Below are 17,413 nucleotides of genomic sequence, written 5' to 3'. Positions count from 1 at the left end.
CATTGTGCATGTCTGGTGAGGCTAACGCTTAAACTCCTGGCAATGTTCTTCTTCTTCTCATGTTTGCATGTCACTCTAACGAATACGGCACAAGCAGGAATTTCATTACGAGAATTAATCTGCGTGTTATTGAGCCGCATTCCATTTTTGTGAGACTCGGCTGCGCCTTGTTTCCTGACGGAGGTATCTAACAGTCGAGAACACTGTGTGTGTGTGTGTGTGATTGTTGAGGTCACAGCTGATAAATTAAAGGTTTCATGATATAAACCATTTTGTAAAAATAGAAAATGCAGCACATTATTCAAAGCGTCATCCATCTCAACGTGCTTTTTCTTTTCTTTTGTTCCTGTGTCATTTCAGCCACTAGGGGTCTCTCAATCAAAAACAATGGAAAAATAATACCTTTTCTTTTTAATGCAGACACATTACTTGTTATGTCTGTAAGGTGACGCTTTAATACGGGAACAAATGGAAATGTTCAGCGACTAAATCTTCCGGATCAGAGGATACAGCTGTCGTGGAGCTCAGTGTGATTTTGAACCTAATGCCGTTGCTTTTTCCAAGTCTGAGGAGGGCATATTTACAAATCTGTATATTTGAATGTTATTTGATTTCTTTGAACAAGAATATGGATACATAAGCTTTGGAGTTAAGGGCCCATAGGGAAAATGGGCCTGTGTGACGATGTCAATGGATGACACATTAAAACATGTCATGGTAACCCTTATTTTTTAATAGTTTAACGGTCCCATTTTATTAAAAGCGGAACAAAAATACTGCAATCTGTATTTTGAGGGGGTCTGAAATATTTAAGTGACCGTAATAAGGAATACAAATGTAAATTACCACCGCTTTTCTTTCTTTTGAATGACTTAATGATCCATCAGAAAGTAGCTGTACTACTACCAATTCAGATTTTGGTACATTACACTTTTAAATCAATGTAATTATGAGTACAGTGTGTGACAAGTGATTGCAAAAACTGACAGGAGACTGAAATGGCGAGAATCCGATTTCTGTCATTTCTGATAAATTGCTCTGGGCCAACTTTGAAAAAAAGAAAAAGAAAATATTGATAAAAACGCCAAAATGAGTGTGTGTGTTTTTTTTTCCAAAGGATAAAATGTTTACAGACTGGATTTGCTGCCATTGAATGGTGGGGCTTCAGGTGTATTTTCCATCAGCTCGTGAGACATGAATTTAGCAGAGGTTGACAGGTTGTAGGTCCATGATCCTCGCAAAGAGAACTGCAGATCCTCTCGTGTGTTGAAGGCTTGGCCCTCGCGGACCAACCGAGTCTTAACCCCTTCTCTGTGCTCGTGGCTAAAACACAAAGCATTCTGATCACTGAAACCTGAAGGGCAGTTCAAATACCGACAGGTCACCGGGGGCCCATATCAACAGAACCACGGCTTTGTCACCAATCCCACTCAACTTGGAGGATCTTTAGGGGAAACAAATCGATCAACTCCTGACTCCATAACTGGTCCACGGCCACAGAGAAGAAAAACACCATAAAGGAGATTATTTCTCTCACACTCAACCTTATATCTCAAAGAAAACATTGATACAATATGAAATAACGGATGAAAACATGGTGTTAAAAATGAAAAAAACACCACATTTCACAGTTGTTTCTTGCTTTTTTTAGAGACACAGTTGACATGAAACAAAATAAGCACACAGACCAGACAGGAATGTATCTTTCCTCACATCACTGGTACACAAATGTGAGATTTTTTTCCTTCTTCTTCTTCTTCAGCATTGCCCACCTGCTTTCTTTCTCTCCCGACACCCAATTAGATATCAGTCCAATTAGCTCGGCACACAAACCACAAATCCCTTTAGCTTTTGAACCAGAGCAGCCAAATCAAAGAATGAGCTGGAATCAGATCAGACTTAATTCATGTCTACTGACGTGCTACAAGGAAGATGTGGGTAAACCACCCCCCCCCCCCCCCCATCTCACCCCTCCACCCCCCACCCCCCCGATAAGTGTAACAGAAGTGGTTTCAGTGGAAATGTCAGGAAACCCTGGTGACTACTGTTCCGCGTGATGACATGTCTCTGTGATATGTCTCTCACTGACCCTTGGCTTACAAAAGATAACAAGTCGGGAGGAAACAATTAAAAAGTCCTTGGTTACACTTAACGTTACATAATATAAGCAGTATTTATGATTTTGTAATAGGGACGATAATATGACCGAAATACCGGCTTATTCTATTTCTATAGAAATCACAGAGTAATAGCTCGGTAATAATGGCGGATGCGATGAATTTCAACTTTATACTTTCTCATTTCTTTTATATTACACACATCGTAGCCTTTTAACTTTAAGTATTTATTACCATAAATACTTATGGTAATGCATGTTTATTATCTTTATCTTTACTGTCTTTGCTGCTGTAACAATGTGAATTTCCCCACTGCGGGACAAGAAAAGACTATCTTATCTTATCTTATCTATTACACAATCGTAACCATGCTATTACCATGTCGTTACTGCACTGCCAAGTATTTCCAAGCCCCCATTATAATGATCATAACTATTGGCTCTTTCCATCATATGTTCATCCCTTTGCCTTATGACAACATTGGTTCTATCTCACTGTGAGATAAATCCCACCGTAGTAAAAAAAATGTTGAAATACGTCTAAAACAAGCTACATTTCCTCTTCTGTGGCAATATAGGACCACAGCCACGGCGTAAAGGGCAGATAGCTATTGGTGTCTCAGAAGGTCACGAAAGGAGGCTTTAATGTCCTTCCATACCCCGTCGGTATGCTGTGCAGCTCCCTGTCTCTCCTGATAGGTTACCTCCCTGCTGGGACACAAAGTAACTCTGTCCTGGTTGCAAAGCAGGAACTCTGTAAGCGAAGGCGTCAGCTATGTGGCTCCCAGCGGCAAGAGTGTGGAGCGGCGGGAGCGAGGCAGTGGGGTACAGGAATGAGAGAACCACCTGTTCACCTCCACTGAACATCTAAAGCCAAATCCACTTGAAAGGAGAGAATAGGTATTTCTATTTAACATGGAGACATTATGATTTATATTGTCCCGGTAGAGCAGAATTGGCACAATGATTGCAGGGGGATCAACTGACTTGTCAGTCAACACCCGCCGGCTCAAAGAGTAGCTATCAGTTCTGCCTTAAAAAGAACCTCCAGTCCATTGTGAATGTGAAACAGCATCCCGCCAAGTCACAGTGAAAGTGTTCAGCAGCGAGCGCGGGGGCCGCGGCGTAAACACATCACATGAGAGTTAAAACTGTAGCGCGTAACTTAATATAAATATAGATAAATGTCTGTTACATTCAAACCATTGTCAGATGAGTTCACACAATGATGATTTAGCCTGTCAGCGCCACTTGACAACTGTCTCTGTGTTTCCCGGTAGAGCCGTGTTTAGATCTCGTGTCACCCGGTGACACTCTGCGTTAAATAAGTGATTTGTTTTGTGTCAAGACAGACGGCGGCGACGGCGACTGCAAACCATGGATGTATTAGAAGAACTGGATGAAGAATCGCGACCCCCTCGCTGCCTTGAAGACAATGTTTTTCAGTGGCCACTGGAGGTACTGCAACACAAAATACACAATTTCCTATTGACCACAATAGTAAAAGAGACGCCTGTAGAACTGACACCTCGAGACATGGACATAGGCTTTTATAGATCTTTATATTCTATATTTTTTATTTCATGGCGTTTAATTGTTGTAAAAACCGTCCCTAAAGGCCCTCAAAAGACCAGAAAAATCTTACTTCCTAGAGTGACATCACGGTTGTGTACGAGCACAACAAAGCGCGGCCATGTGGCATCTCTGGAAACAACGCTACTGTACTTGATGGGTGATTTGAATGAATTAAGGCCACAAGGAGAGCCTGTGCCCCGTTTAGACTCATATTCCACAGCGCTTTGTGTAAATGTTGCACTTTTGTTAAGTACACCAGTCGTTCATTTTCCCAGGCTCTTTTACAGACTTTAATGTTGTAAAAAGGAGTTGTTTTTTTTATTTCTGGTGCCATTTGTCTTTGGGGCTCTTTTGCAGGATTACGCACAAAAGTGAACAGACTCTGTTGAAGCTCAGTGGGAGGGTGGGCTCTGGGCCAGAGAGGAACCCATTAACGTTTGGATCCAGTCCTATTATGGGGTAGATACGGGAATACTTGTCGAATTTTTGCGAGGCAGATTGTCTTAAATTTCTCATGGGAAGACTCGCACGCGGCCACTTTATTAGGTACAGGGGACATTTAATGATGCTGCTGTAGCCCATCTTCAAAGTTTGGTGTGATGGGTGTCGAGAGATGGTCTTCTTCATACTTTAGTTATGAGTGTTTTTTTTGAGTTGCCTTTCTATGATCTTGAACCAGTCTGGCCTTTCTCCTCCTAACTCTGCCATCAACAATGCAGCTGTTGCTCACTGGATATTTTCTCTTTCGTGGAACTTTCTCTGTAAACCACAGAGATATTTGTCTGTGTATGAGCAGTTTCTGGAATTCTCAGACCAGCCTGTCTGGCATCACCAATGCTGCCGTGTTCAAAGTCACTTAAATCACCTTTCTTTCCCATTTGGATGCTCAGTTTGATCATCAGCAGCTTGGCTTAACTATGTCTCCATGTCATAATGCATTGAGTTGCTGTCCAGGGATTGGCTGATTAGATATTTGCAGTTAACAAGCAGTTGAACCGGTGTACCTAATAAAGTGATGTATCCAGGTATGCTATAATGAGAGGGATTTTCTCCCTGTAATTATTGATTATTTTGTTCTGATTTAAAGTGAAACTTGTTCTTTGTCAGCTTCATTTCAACTTGAGTAAAAGTTAAAGGTGGAAAGAGTGAACATGGATTAAACGGCCGTTATTAAAAAAAAAAAAAGCAGCTGTTTTCGCTCAATCACATGACGTCACCTCGAGGAAACGTGCTGTCCATCCGTTGCTACTCGGCCACTTTTTCACACTTATCATCCTCTTCTTCCAACTCCACACCCTTATTCATTCCAAAGCCCCTCTTAAAGCACGTTTACAAGGTGAGAAGTGCCAGATCCAACGCAGCAATTTAAAACAGAGTCGGCCGCGTCAGCTGTAGCCATCAATCATACTTTGATCAATCACTGTCACCTGGCCCCCCCGAGCCAGCTTCACACACTGTGGTCTCTCTGCTGCCGCCACCGCCCCCCGCGCCCTCGACATGTAGCCCCCAGGAATGCCGGGTAATGAGGGATGGCAAGGGGGCATCCAGGCATCCAATTACAAGCCATGTTGGGAAGAAAGGAAATATGTGCCATGTGAGGGGGGCGTGTGAGCTTGTTTACGTTTACATCCGAGGAACAGAGCGCCTGCCTTTGATCCCGAGGAACAGTGGGATGAAGTTACGGCATTGCCGACATTGCAAGCAACTCTGTAAGGAGAGGAAAAGCCGCAAGCAAGGAGGCGACGGGCAAGAGGTTTACGAGCGGGAAGAGTCTGGGATTATTGTTGACAAGTTGGGTGATAAGCAGTTGTGATCGCCTGCCAATCAAACCGTCTGTCACCGCGCCAGACTTTTGTTTTCGACCTCCTGTTTATGAGGTTTGACCTTTGTGACATGTTTTCTTAATTGTCTGTAATTGGTATAATATATATATATATATATATATAATATATATATGCTCTTTTTCATCACTGCGTTAAAACGTAAATACAGAATACAATATAGAGTGTCTTATATCCTTTTTTCAGCTCAACCTTTAGTGAAATTATTAATTAATTAATTAATCTGATGAAATTATATATATTCTTTTCATTTTTAACAACTTTATAAACACACCTGAGCAAAAAAGTACTCACAATCTTTAAAATCGTCTTGATTTTTTGGAAATTTGGATATACGTCACAGTTCTCATTTTAATGAACAAAAGTAGAAGACAAACCCCCGCAGGATGTCCATATAAGGAGTTGTGTTTTATTCCCACGGCAATTTACCAAGGGTGCTGCCGCATGAGCGCGACTATGCTTTCTTTATATATCCCGTCTGAACAAACAGGGCTTTAAAATTGTACTTCATTACATTCAAATCAAAATAACTGCTTTCATATGTGGCCACAGATACAATAAAAATACTCTTTGTGAATCCACATCATCAAACGTTCCAACAGTTGCATGTAAACTGCCAACAACACGTCACTAACTGGCTTAAACAACCTTTCACAATCAATCGTGCTATGATTGATTGTGAAAGGTTCCTCCTCTGAGCTTAAGCGTCACAGTTTTAGGTCATCATTTCTTCATTAGCTGTGCGTTAAACCCGCGCGTTTGCAGATTTGATGGCTTCACCAAACATTTATTCTTATTTACGCTTGAACACCTGAGATTCCGACCGACTACACGTATATGTGTCTTTTAAATGGCGGCAAATATCAAATCACGCCACGGAACGAGATGGAGATCTCGCCGTTAATCTGTGCCACAGAACAGCAACAGTTGGAGGGGCCACTGCGAGGTATTAAGTCTAAATCCTCTTTCCAGAAAATTGTTCACAGTGCAAATGGAAATTCCATCAGAAAATTCAGCTTCATTTATTATTCATCGTCGCCCTTCCTCACCAACGCCAGGTGATGAAAAACGACGGTGGATGCGCGAGTATATCATGTGGGAATCTAATATATCGCTATCAAGGGCAGTGAACTGGAAAAGACGGGATTTAATACGGTATCGGGTCCTAAGTCCCCACTAATTCAATAACATTATGCTGACAATTTATTAGGCATCTCATTTCCCATAAACACATCTGCCTGCTGAGTTTGACGCAGGTCACGCTGCGATATTATGTCAAGTGTTTTTACTGCGAGTGGATTGAGTGGAACAAATTACAAAGACTGTCATGCAAACTTCTAAACATAAATGTTTGAAGTGTATAATGTATTTGCTCTGAATTTTTTTTTACTTTAAACTGAAAATCAATCTTTATTTATCTGACATTCATTGCAATAATTATCAGTAATGACCTTTTTGGCCTGTACTTTGAAGTAAAAAAAATACGAGTTCCTTCCTTCAGTACATTCACGATGAAAAAGTCAAAGCCAGCTCCTCAGTCACCTTTATCTGTTATGATTTATAGATGCTAGACTCTTTTTTCCCCCTCGTCTCTTGCTGAAATGGACTCATTATTTTTGAAAGAGCAGCACAGTGGACTTAGAGAGAGCGATCTGTCAAATCTCAAAGTGGGAAGAGTACCAGACGAGCAAAGGACAGATGTTTTCCTTCAGTCAATTATTATTCAAGCAACAAATCAACTCTGAGTGTTATTTTGAAATCAAACTGATCGTCTTGGACCGGCCGTGTTCGGATTCCTGCAGAGGCCGTCGCCGTACCGTTCTCACCTATCGCACCAGAACTCACCTCATGACCAAAGAATGTGCCTAACTCTTGCCTCTCGATATATCTCACTATCACAAAGTGCTACCTGTTTGGAACCCGGACTAAAGAGCAACCCTGGAAAAGGGCTCCTCTTATCTTTTCAAAAGTCAAGCTGTAAAGTTTTTAAAGGCGACATGGGAGTTTGAGACGTGACACACGTGACCGCTGAGAGCCATCTTCTCCTCTGGAAGCCATTAAGCGATGTATTAAATGCCTTCCTACCAGTTTGATTTGTAGTTAGAGGGTTAACCCCTCCGATGTCTGTCTGTGGTTCCCGAGAACTTGAAACCCCAGTAGTGAGTGATTGTTTCAATGTAAATGGGGCATGAAAGCCCCGCTATAACTTTTCTTTTTGGGTCATGTCATGTTTGATTATAAATCCCACAAGTGACTCCTGGTTTTCAAGTGGCCGTTTTACACTTTCAAAGCAAAGCAAACCCCCCCCCCCCCCCCGGGTTTTTACTCCATCAAATGTATTTTCTTGAAGTGGTGATATGACAAATGAAACCATTGCTTTGGGAATATTGGACAAATAGTCCAAAAAGATGAGAGAGAGAGCGGGGGCCCTTGTGTCAACATGATATCTCCTTGTTGTGACAGTGGGGCTGCTGCATGCACAAACACATGGCTGAGTTTTGTGGGGAGGTATAACTGAGGCCGGCGCGGCGTTGACATCTCCAGCTGTCTCCAGGGTTGGAATAAAGATCTGACACCCACAGCGGTGCAGCGTAGACACCAGCTGGGTCTGGAGCCAGAGAAAATGTCTTCCACTTCTCCTATCAACACCGCCATTCTTTCCGTCACAGCCACAAGCCTCACTTCTCCACTCTCTTCTTTATTTTCCCCCCCTTACACTCTTCACTCACTGCATCCCCTTCTCCTGTCAATCCCTCCCTCCCTCCCTCCCTCTACTTCCCCTTGTTCTTCCCCCCTCCCACTTGCAAATCCTTTCCAGTGACACAACAGTGATTTCTTGCCAACTTTTTTTCCCCTTCTCTCTGTGAACATCAGTCTCTGTGGCACAGTAGCTCTTGACTCTTGTGATGACTTCATACCGCCTCTCTTGGCTTGGGTGGCGGTCAACTCAAGCGGAGAACGAGGACTCTCGAGGGCTGCGAGGACGCAGCGCGGCGGGATAACATCAGCAGACACTTCAAGTGCATGCAAATATACAGCCTCTGTATTTCTACTCGTCCCCGAACAGTAATGAGTTTAGTGAGTGCAGAAATGTGGCTCCGTGATACATTACTGTCATTCTCAATACTCGTGTGAGTCGTTGGTTGAGGAAAGAAGAAACGCTTGAAACCGGTGAGATCAGAGGAAGTCACCTTTCGATAAAAGTCGGCGGTTTAGCTCATGAAATGAGTTGTTATTCCCATGAGAAACAAACAGAATATACATTATTTTCTCCAGATTCTATCAGTCCCTAAAGTTACAGTAGCACACTTTAGTTAGTTTGTGGCCATCTTTCATTTGTTGCACCACAGATCGAGAGTTAATCTTTGCATCATGGGACCAAACGTACACAGTAGAAATAGCAAAATAATCAAAGTAGAAGAAGCCATAGTTTATTTTTTTGTGCTATTATTTAGCATATAACCCTTTAAATAGACCATAAACAACCACTTCAAAACAAAGCAACCATATTATTATTATACCTGTGACGTCACAAACACACCAGGAATAAAAGGAGTCAGAGGAAGAGGGGGAACATGACTTATTGACACTGTTATGCTACACGTCCTAAGTGGTAAAACGTGACATTTGCTAAAGATATTCGTGGCTAATCGTGATGCTAATGGCTAAGCTAACAGCTGGAAGATGAATGCGTGTCTTATCGCTGCACCAGGAATGATGACGGACTTTGCGTCGCTGCCAAAAATGAAGCAGACAAAGAAGAAATTGGAGTGCACCCCTGGGTCTTCCACTCCCACTAATTGGCGCCAAAGCCGATTGTCTTCACAGATTCTAGTCTAAAATATGATTGCACTGGAAAATATTACTCAGTGTCTTGAATTTAGGTATGAAATTGGAGTGTATTGAGTTTATAGGTTTATAAATTGTTTAATGGGTAAAAAACATACATCCTCAAACCTGGCAACCCGCCCCGACCTCTAAAACAGTGGGAGAGTTCCATACTTGCTCGACATTTCAGAACGCTCGACAGCTCGAGATGGATACGCCATTATGTGAACTTTACGTGTCAATCATTTCAGCCAGAGTTGTTCTGCGGGAGACGTACTGCAACCACAAGGTGTCCGTGTTTGCCAGCGCATACTTTTGTTTTTCCAGCTCAGAAGTTGTGTCGAGCACATCTGAAACATCCCAGAACATTAGCTCGGAGGGAAATGATGTTGTCGTTGAGAGGCTGAGAACCAAGTCCGAACCATTCAATTATTTTCCAATCCAAACTGCATATAAGTGACATAGATTTTCAATTTTCACCGGCATAAATTTTTTATGAGAAACCCTGAATTCATCCATTTGTACATTTTTGTTACCTGTATCCATCCAACCTCACCTATAGGTTTTAACCATGAAAACACACTGTGTGTGTGTGTGTGTGTGCAGTAACTGTGGCTGCATGTCTTGTAGTGGGTGAGGAGGCCACATTGGCTGTGAATGAGGTTTCTGAGAAGGATACAGAGCAGGAAAGGAATGCCTTCAGATTTCATTTGGAGCAAAAATGCTGACGGGGCGTTAAACGACTGCAGACAAAAAAGCAGTAGAAGGGGAAAAAAAAAGAGAAGAAGTGGAATCATGATCACAGTCTTGACGTGGTGCACAGACAGATTTTTGTGGTTACTCGGCAGCGTCACAGAAGCAGTTCCCACTTCTCGCCTCTCTCTCTCCTCCCCAAATGTTTTCCTATAGCTGCTGCTCTCACACTTGCATTTTATTGGGCTTTTATTCTGTGGCCAACGGAGAAAGACATTTACACTCTGGATCAAGGATGCATGGTAGCTTTGGTAAATCCTCAAACATGATCTTTCTTGCTGTGAGAGATTGAGCAATTTAGGGTGATTTCGCTGCCGCACTGATTGTAGAAGGTGTCGGCTGAAGGAAACGAGCCTTACAGTAGAGTATTACAGTCCAAATAGTGGACTGCAGTCATAAAGTCTGTACCTCATTGGCTATGCAAATCATTTTAGAACCTTTTGACCTGTTTGGCGTGTGTACGAATGAGGGAGAGGATTCTTTGCTTTAAGCCTTTTAGTGACAGGAACTCTGGGCCTGCAGCCAGCAGTTATGACTGATGGAGAGTGTTGTCTCCTCAGCTGTACCCACCGAGAGAACAAGCTAAAGATGTAGAGGCCAAATATAGAAAGCTATTTCTCACCCAGGGTTGATGGATTACCCTAAAGTCAAACTATGGACGGTGCCCAAAGAGGTAAAAATGTAACATTCATAGGTTTGGTATCTATTATCATTCACAGTAGCTTCTTTTTTTTTCATCATTTTATATCAGCCCCGCCACATTGCAATAAGTTTCTTCTGCACATGGAGATCATTGTGAGTCCCCCTGGCTCTGAAACGGAATAAGACCTCGAGCAAATAGTGTCAGAAAGCCAACAAAGCTGGTGGCGTTTGTTTTGAAGACTGTCTGCTCCCAACTTATGCAGTCTCCTTAGCTGGGTTTGTGTTCTTTGGAGCCGAGTCCGACCAGATGTTTCTTTTTGAGCCACAGAAACTGATAGCTCATGACACAGTGTCATTTTTCACCCGCCGTATCTCCCTGCTCCACTCAACACCCACATAATGCTTCATTTCTTCAAGCGGGAATCAATACGTATTTCCGAGGTAATATTCCACAGGAAGCGTTTTTTCGGTGTGTGGCTGGCATCTTTTAACTGTCTGAAAGCAATCTTTCAAAAAGCAAAGCCTCGTGTGGGAGGATTTGGCTGCGAGTGGGGAAAATGCAAATCAAAGAAAGGGCAAAGATCAATATGATTTTCAAACAATGTAACAGTAATTCCTGCTGTCGGTGTGCGGCATACTCAAAAGTGAATCACTTACATAGGGGAGGTCTTTCCCTCCCTCCCCCTTGACTTTTCTCATAATAGCTGCACATCAGACAATAAGAAATTAACATAGGTGCAAAGAACAGAGCTCACTGTGTTTGAGGTAATGATTGACCTTGTTAATTAAATGAGAACAGCTACTATTTCATGGCATTGAACTGCTACAGAGTGCATATGCGGCGTAGGTACACACGGCGAAACCACAGAAATCAATACGCAGCCGAGAGGAAGATCAAAAATTGCTTGATGAAACGCTTTTGTTTGGTTTTCTCTCTCCACACAACTTCCCACTCCCACTGCTCGGCGGCCTCTGTGGTATGTTTGTATTTTTTCAACGTTATGGATTTATAGATGCCTCGGCGTCGTAAATTATCTCGAATTCAAACATTCACATGCTCCGTATCGGCCGCCATGGCCAAAAAAATACTTTCTTTTTCATCTCGCTAACTCCAGTTCTCTCTTTGTGTTCAATCACAAATGAGTGCGTCTGATCAGACTCGAGTTCAAAGAGTGTTCCCGGTCCCAGCAGATGCTGCACCTCATCTGAGCAACAAGACGGAAAAATGACAGCGGTGACCTATAACTACATTATGGGGACCTTTTGTGGATCATTGGTATGGCTTTCTAAAAATAAATGACATGGATATCCTTTAAACAATGTTGCACAAGTGGCTTCTATTTGCCTGTTGATCAAAGGAGGCTCCATTCTCTCATCAATATTTGTCAAGCTCAGCTTCTATTATTGGAGACAACAGGACATGCAATCAAAACTGAGAATATGATCCAAAAACCTGAGAAAATGTGTGTTATGGGGACAATATGGCACACATTTGTGGTCAAAAACATTATTATAATGGCTCATCTATGTGATTTAAATCAATATTGCATATATGCATCTATATATATATATATATAGATGTGTATATATATATGTATTTATGTATGTATATGTATGTATGTATATGTATGTATGTATATTTATATATATATATATATATATATATATATATATATATATATATATATATATATGATGTGGTGGTGACACTGAAACGGCCCATCGTTAGCTCTGTCCTCCCCCCTCCTTAGCAGGTCAAGTTTATGCCCCCAGCACTTGTCCCTCATCTGTTTTTAAAGTGTCAAGGTCAAGCTTGTGTCTAGTCCACACCAACTATGTCACGAGAAGAAAACAATACTTGTAGGGCACCAGTGCTGGTAGTAATGTTCACAGCTGACGTATATGGTTGAAATGACCATGTAAACATTGTCCAGACTGATAAACATGTCTCCACAAGACAGTTTACAGTTTATTTCTTTTTTTATTTTCATGCTTGTCCCTCAGTGACCTCATGTCACCCCAGCAGAGACAAACATAATGCCAGGTGAGAACTATAGTTCACAGATGTCGGGAATTATACGTCTTTACATTTTTAACACTTGAAGGTATAGCTGTTATATGAGGTGTTGGCACATTATAAACTAACTATACTAACTTCACCAAACATGCTGCTGAACCTGCCGCCATTTCCACGAGCCGCCTTAAGTGTTATCCCCTTAACAAAAGGCTCACCTAATAAAATCTACAGTTGCTTAACTGTACAATATCTTCCCACTGAAGTTTGTACACTATTTACTCTTCCATGGTGGAAATCATTGTTTTTAGGCTTGCAGGGACGGGAAAGCTGCTGATTTCTTTTAGTCTGTGTTATTTATGTAGATTTGAACAAAAGATATAAAACACCAAGTCACAAGATATCACTTTTGAATTTCCTGATTGTGGCAGCAGTGGATAAACAACTCCTGCGTGCAGTAAAATGTAAAATCACAGAGTAAACAAAGCTTAGTTTAGTACAAAGTCTGTTCATACTCTTATAGACTAATGCCATTGCTTCAAATGCTCCCTGTGTTTTTGTGTCCGGTGTATTGTAACTTAAATTTATCGCAGCCTCCTAATCCCTGGCATTGTTTTGCTCGTGAGGGAACAATGCTGGAAATGTTTTTGGTTGCATAGCGTCCAGAGCTTCAGTGGAGATGGTCAGGTCCTGTCCAAGTTCATCCGACCTCTCCCACCTCCCCCCGCCTCCCCCTCCCCCCGCCGCCACTGTGTCATCTGCCTGACACAGAGATGACTCATTGCACAACTGGAATCAAAGGGGCTGCGGTGTCGGGTGTCCCTTGTGCCCGAGAATAACCGCTCAATGTCACGAAAACAAAGTAAAGCTCAAATTAGCCCTGCACAACTGGACGTGGGAGACGTACGTGTGTAAATATAGTTTTCTATCTGTGTGTGAACTCTTACAATTAGACATTATGAAAGAGTACGAAGCATATTTTTTGTTCTATTCTTATTATTCTTATTATTATCCATAACAAGTGGAAAAAGCTTGTCATGTATGAAGTCGCGGGGGGACAACACCTCGGCGCACCGACGTATACGGCTCTTTTCACACTCTGCGTGTCCGCCGCGCCCCCCTCCAAAAAACAATAAAGGCTAAAATTTCATTTGTTTTCACACATGTTAATCTCTGCTTGTAAAACTTACACAAGCTCGAGGAGGTGTGTGCTCATACGGAAATTCCTCAGCGAGTTTGTCGGAGCGGCGAGTGCATGGCTGGAGTGAGTGAAATTAATGAAGTCTGTAATGGGTTATCAAAGAGGGGAACTCGATATCTGTGGCAGGGGAACCCCACCTGTTTATGGGGGGGTGGGGGGGACCAAGCGCACTTGGTCTGCATGCACACTCACACGCACACACACACACACACACACATCACAGTCTGTCAGAACAAAGAATTGCAGGTGGGGTTCAAATGCTCCCCCAATGCCAGAGCAACAGGTGGATAGGCATTTTTACGACGTCTGCCCTCTCAGTGTGCACGTTTCAAGGCGAGCAACATGAGACTTCAGAATTTCCTGCTAGAAACAAAGGCAGACAGACATTCAGACAGACAGACAGAGAACTGTATACCTTTTGGGTCTCAAATGTAGGTCAGAGTGACATAGACATGTAGTCAGTTACTGTCCTGATACAACAACAAAATGCTGTTCTGTTGATTTATAGGTGTATAAAGTCAAAATATATCACATCTGTTTTGCATTTGTTTGCCCGAAGTAACAAACAAAACTGCGTGCAGTCCTAGTTTTGTCCCAGTCCTAGTTTTTTGCAGGGCCCTCGCGTCCAGATGCAAGCGTCCCCACGCAGGTCGCGGAGTGCAGCAGTTCCCTGACCCTCAATTTAAAATGGCGGACATAACGTTGGGTGAAGTTTGTGTCCGTAGACGTGTTCAGGGTCGGTCTCTCCTGTCACGTATGTAGTTTTGAGGCGATCGGTCGATGTATGACGAAGTTATAGGGCACTTGTTGTTTGTCGTGGCCACGCCCCTTTTGAATAGCATAGTACAAATAGAGTAGAAATTGTTGAACTTTTTTTAAATTCAACACGGCCGACTTCCTGTTGAGTTGAGGCCGTGGTCCCAATGGACTTTTTTGTTCATCTTGGGCTATAACATCTTCCCACCAAGTTTTGTGAAATTTGGCGCAACTTGATGTTGGCTTGCTCCATCCCACGTTTCACCTTATGGGGCGCTATAGAGCCCTTGAGCAACGCACGGGTTCGGGAACTATGCCAATATCGCATTTTCGCCAGACCTGACCTCCATGCCAAGTTTCAGGAGTTTTTCTCTACGTTAACGCCCTCATTCGAGAAGTTAGCCGTCGTTTTCTTTTTGAATCAGTTCAGTAATTTAGTGTTAAACCCACATTCACAGTCAATAACACAGTTTTAGTATTTGAAGGATGTTGTTCTTGGACACTTATGTCTATTATTCTTATTCCTCTTTGTGAATAGATATTTACTGTGAGTTAAAACAAAGCAGGAGAAGTGGTGTTCACTCAGATTGGGGGATGTTTTTTTTTTCTTCCCCATAATAAAAGCCCCACTGAGCATGACCGAGCATCCCCCAAATAAATAAATGCATGGTCATTTTTACGAGGTGACAATTTCAAGGTTTTATGGAGTGGTAATTTCCATCCGAGGGAGCTGTTTACCCACCATTACTTTACCTACAAGTCAACCACGCTGGTTATTTGCCATGGGCACATGCCAGTCGCAGTGGGCCAAATGGCAGGATATGTGGAACGCTCCACTGAGCAGCCAAAGTGTAGGTAACACCCCTCCAAAAACCACTTGGAAAATAGCACGGAATTTCCACTCCACATGTTCTCTGAATATCAAGCCACATGCTCGGCCCGCTGCATATGCACGGTTCCCCCGCTAATCGGTCTAAAGTGACTGTTAATCTGTAAAATATCAGTTATTTCAATTACCTGTAATGTCAGCCCTCCGTCTACTTTGGGACGGGTGTATTACTTACTGCTAAGAGCACACATAACAGATATTACTTACTGCTTAAGAGCGTACATGTTGAATTTCACTGTCACCACCATAATGAAGGCCTCGCAGATGCATGAAATGCACATTATTTTCATATGGATTAAGTGTTTTTGCGCCGTGGCAACAGCTGAAGATAAACACGACACTTTGTATTCATTTCACTTCTGATTCCGTGAGATTAATTGTGACATAATCCATCAGCAGCGAGTGACACGTGTGTTCCCGCGGTGACAAGTGGAGAACAATTCTGACTCGACAGTTGTTATTTTTGTAGGTTTCACCCGTGGCTGTCGCCATTTCTAACGGTTTTACTTTCCCCCGTGGCCATTTTTCGTTGCTCACCGTGCAGGAATACGACTCCCGATCCCTCGCTCCCTGACTGCTAATGCTAAATTGTCAAACAAGAAGACAAATCGTGAGAGATAATGTACGTCTACGTAAGAAACACGGGAGCCAAGTCGACCTCCAGCGTCGAAAACCCAGAGGAAAATAAAACAAGCCCTTTCAACGCAGTAACACTCGCGCTGCAGTTACATGTCATTAAAGGGCTCAACAATTATGGAAACCATATTTCTGTTGCAGTAGTCGTCCACTTGATACTCGTATTTCATTCCGAGGGCCTGAAAGGGTTTTTGTTATTCACTCACTGAAATGCAGACAAAGCCTTTGTTTGAATCTTCCTTTAAATGAAGCCAGAGCGGCTTCTTTTTTCCTCCTCTTTCTTTTTAGATACGTTGTATCTGTTCATTCTTATTCTTAGATCAAATGAATACATTCGTGTCATTTTGAAAACCAGAAACTCTCTGTTCTTCATCGGGAATAAAAACATACAGTACATACGCTTGAGGCGTCACAAAATCATTTCAAGTCCAGTTCAAGAATAGCAATTACGAAACCGTCCTCCATTTAGAAACACAACTGCCGCGTGCTCGTCGCCAAGGTTATCGCGCGTGTGCACGCACGTCTGCGTTTCCCGCGGCTAAACTTTCCGCTCATTTTCCTAGAACCCAGACGCTGTACTTTCCATCCCCACTCGACTGTGGAGTGAGCACTAATGCTCCCGGGGGGGTGGTGGGGAGGGAGGGGGGCTCATCGTACTTATGTCCTTTAAGTTCTTATGTCGCCGTACAGACGCGCTAATCATTTTCAGGACCTGTCCGTGGCATAATCAAAGTTGAGCTCAATCGTAGCCCGGAATTTGTTGCCCCCTCGCGGGGGTTATTTTTAGGGTTCTCCTTGCTAACAATCTGCCTTTTGGACTTGATTGGAGATTAGCACTGTTTTCATTCTGGCAGCGGGTAAACATCCCTCCACTTACTTTGGAGCTCTGAATCCTCCCACCGTGGCTAACTGGATGGGCACCTGCTATTTTTGGGAGGATGTGTCGAGGGGTTTTCTAAAGAGAGACAGGCTTGTTTTACACCCCGATCAGACTCTATAAATAATATCTGTGTGTGTGTATGTATGTGGGGTGTAACGGGGGGGGTATGCATCTGTGGGTGATGATGTGTGTGTATGTGGCGTGTGTGTACGCATGCCGAGCGTATGGGGTGTGTGTTTCTCGGCGAGGCAGACAAACTGAGAGCGACACAAGTGAGTGTTG

General features: G+C 42.8%; 1 protein-coding gene and 1 long non-coding RNA gene across 2 annotated transcripts in view; one reads left to right on the top strand and one right to left on the bottom strand.

Moving 5' to 3' along the window:
- Positions 1–17,413, bottom strand: part of pitx2 (paired-like homeodomain 2) — a 51,783-nt gene that overhangs the window by 21,564 nt on the left and 12,806 nt on the right. The window lies entirely within an intron of this gene.
- The window catches only part of LOC131472827 (uncharacterized), a 56,849-nt gene that overhangs the window by 36,813 nt on the left and 2,623 nt on the right, over positions 1–17,413 (top strand). Inside the window, exon 2 of the long non-coding RNA XR_009242132.1 lies at positions 3,465–3,574. This is a non-coding gene — a long non-coding RNA (uncharacterized LOC131472827). The remainder of the gene's footprint in view (positions 1–3,464; positions 3,575–17,413) is intronic.

Source organism: Solea solea, chromosome 14, assembly GCF_958295425.1.
Source record: "Solea solea chromosome 14, fSolSol10.1, whole genome shotgun sequence".
Taxonomy (NCBI): domain Eukaryota; kingdom Metazoa; phylum Chordata; class Actinopteri; order Pleuronectiformes; family Soleidae; genus Solea; species Solea solea.
Note: the sequence above shows the minus strand (reverse complement) of the source record. Positions and strands in the feature narration are given on the sequence as shown.